Genomic DNA, 3,068 nt, shown 5'->3' with positions numbered 1-3,068 from the left:
TTGAAACATTCGGCGCGAAACTGTCGAGCGGCCGGCCGTCGCGCGCCGCACCTGTACGAGAAACATTTTCCTCTGACGTTGCATCGGAATAATTATTATAATTCATTATTATACATACATACATACATACATACATACATACATACATACATACATATTATTAATAAATATAATTGTTTTTTTTGTTTTTTCTTTTCTTCAAATAAACCCACATTGCCATTTCTCTGAGCGTGTGCTGCGAGCTTCAACGAGAAACATTCGGCGCGAAACTGTCGAGCGGCCGGCCGTCGCGCGCCGCACCTGTACGAGAAACATTTTCCTCTGACGTTGCATCGGAATAATTATTATAATTCATTATTATACATACATACATACATACATACATACATATTATTAATAAATATAATTGTTTTTTCTTTTCTTCAAATAAACCCACATTGCCATTTCTCTGAGCGTGTGCTGCGAGCTTCAACGAGAAACATTCGGCGCGAAACTGTCGAGCGGCCGGCCGTCGCGCGCCGCACCTGTACGAGAAACATTTTCCTCTGACGTTGCATCGGAATAATTATTATAATTCATTATTATACATACATACATACATACATACATACATACATACATACATACATATTATTAATAAATATAATTGTTTTTTTTGTTTTTTCTTTTCTTCAAATAAACCCACATTGCCATTTCTCTGAGCGTGTGCTGCGAGCTTCAACGAGAAACATATCTATCAATACAAATGTCTATGCAAAAAAAAGAAAACAAACAAAATCATATCAGTCAATAAAATAAATAATAATATTTTTTTACTACTACTACTACTACTACTAGTACTACTACGTGCTACTACTGCACGCCAATACACATACATAATAAAATGAAAAATCGTCTCTCTCTCGCTCGCTCTACGAGAAACATTCGACGTCCGCTCCAATGCCGACGCGGACTATTGCTCTCGGTATAGATGTGGAGCGAAACAGTCGTGCGCACAGCGTCGACTCGTTCTCGTTGCCGCGCGTCGTTCGTCTCAAATAGACACGAACGACGGACGAGAGAGAATGTGTTCTTGTTTTTGTGTTTGTGCGAAGTGTGAGAATATTATATACATATATTCGCGCATGGATGATATAGATATGGGTATGGATTTTCGGAGGAAATTATATCAAATTCGTATTTCGAATGCGAGACCGCCGAGATCTTTCCCAGCTCTCTCTCTCTCTGTGTGTGTGGTGTATAGTACATTTTATATATCTCTCTTGTGTCAACACAAAATAACAAAGAATATACATACTACTCCTCCTCATATTTTATATAATATAATATAAAATTATATTATAGCACCGCGTTCGCAGACCGTATGGTGATGTTACCAATCGACCAAGATTTGGGACCGTCTCCCCCGGTGTTATCTGTGATGTTAAAAGAATACGCTTCTAGGCACACCTCAACGCAGGGCGCCTAGCGTGTTCGACACGTGCGCGGTCGCCACGGCGACCGTATATGGAAAGAATGTATAAAAGAGGACGCACACGCGCCCATCGTCGAAACGGTGTGCGCAGCGTCGTGTTGGAATTTATCCCTCAAGCTCCGGGCGTTGATCGTATCTAGTGCGAATCATGCGTGTGTGTGCGCATGTAATTGCCAGCCGAGTTTTAATATGTTTACAATAACGTATTGAATAAAAATTGAGAAGTTGCGTTTAGATGAATGTTCAATTTTCAAATTGTCACAACATCGATTCCCGCCCGCGGGGTCGTGTTCGTTGCAGTTTTATGTCCCTCACAGTGGTCGAGCATCGTTGTACATCACCTCGTTGCGAGATCGTGACGGGACGGCCGCTCGTAGACCGGTCAAAGTTAGTCTATCGATATGAAGCGCGAACGTCGCGTCGCGTGCAAATTCGACGCGTTACGTTCACGCGTGTCGAGAAGGCGCGCGCGCAAGCGCGCGCCCCTCGACGCCGCCGAGCCAGCGGCTCGCCGAAGCCGCGTGACCGCGGTGTAGGCGTGTCGTTTGCGTAAGCAGCTCCCTGGTTGATCCTGCCAGTAGTTATATGCTTGTCTCAAAGATTAAGCCATGCATGTCTCAGTGCAAGCCGTATTAAGGCGATACCGCGAATGGCTCAATATATCAGTTTTGGTTCCTTAGATCTTACTCAGTTACTTGGATAACTGTGGTAATTCTAGAGCTAATACATGCAATCAGAACTCTGACCAGTGATGGGATGAGTGCTTTTATTAGATCAAAACCAATCGGCGGAGGGCCATGCGTCCGAAGTCGTTAATTTTGATGAATCTGGATAACTTTTGCCGATCGCACGGTCCAGTACCGGCGACGCATCTTTCAAATGTCTGCCTTATCAACTTTCGATGGTAGTTTCTGCGACTACCATGGTTGTCACGGGTAACGGGGAATCAGGGTTCGATTCCGGAGAGGGAGCCTGAGAAACGGCTACCACATCCAAGGAAGGCAGCAGGCGCGCAAATTACCCACTCCCGGCACGGGGAGGTAGTGACGAAAAATAACGATACGGGACTCTTACGAGGCCTCGTAATCGGAATGAGTACACTTTAAATATTTTAACGAGGAACAATTGGAGGGCAAGTCTGGTGCCAGCAGCCGCGGTAATTCCAGCTCCAATAGCGTATACTAAAATTGTTGCGGTTAAAAAGCTCGTAGTTGCATTTGTGCGCCGCGCTGTCGGTGCACCGCATCCGCGGTGATACTGACACGTCTGCGGAGCATATCGTCGGTGAGCCGGCGGTAAAACGCCGGTTCAATATCAAAATCCTATCGCGGTGCTCTTCGGTGAGTGTCGAGGTGGGCCGACAATTTTACTTTGAACAAATTAGAGTGCTCAAAGCGGGCTCAAAATGCCGCTTGAATATTTCGTGCATGGAATAATAGAATATGATCTCGGTTCTATTTTGTTGGTTTTCAGAACTCCGAGGTAATGATTAATAGGGATAACTGGGGGCATTCGTATTGCGACGTTAGAGGTGAAATTCTTGGATCGTCGCAAGACGAACATCAGCGAAAGCATTTGCCAAAGGTGTTTTCAT

At 44.6% G+C, this 3,068-nt stretch overlaps 1 non-coding gene across 1 annotated transcript in view; it reads left to right on the top strand.

Moving 5' to 3' along the window:
- The first annotated feature begins 2,032 nt into the window (after positions 1-2,032).
- The window catches only part of LOC123719729, a 1,906-nt gene continuing 870 nt past the window's right edge, over positions 2,033-3,068 (top strand). The window contains exon 1 of the ribosomal RNA XR_006755794.1: positions 2,033-3,068. This exon is cut by the window's right edge and continues 870 nt beyond it. This is a non-coding gene — a ribosomal RNA (small subunit ribosomal RNA).

This window comes from Pieris brassicae, unplaced genomic scaffold, assembly GCF_905147105.1.
Source record: "Pieris brassicae unplaced genomic scaffold, ilPieBrab1.1, whole genome shotgun sequence".
Lineage (NCBI taxonomy): Eukaryota > Metazoa > Arthropoda > Insecta > Lepidoptera > Pieridae > Pieris > Pieris brassicae.
Note: the sequence above shows the minus strand (reverse complement) of the source record. Positions and strands in the feature narration are given on the sequence as shown.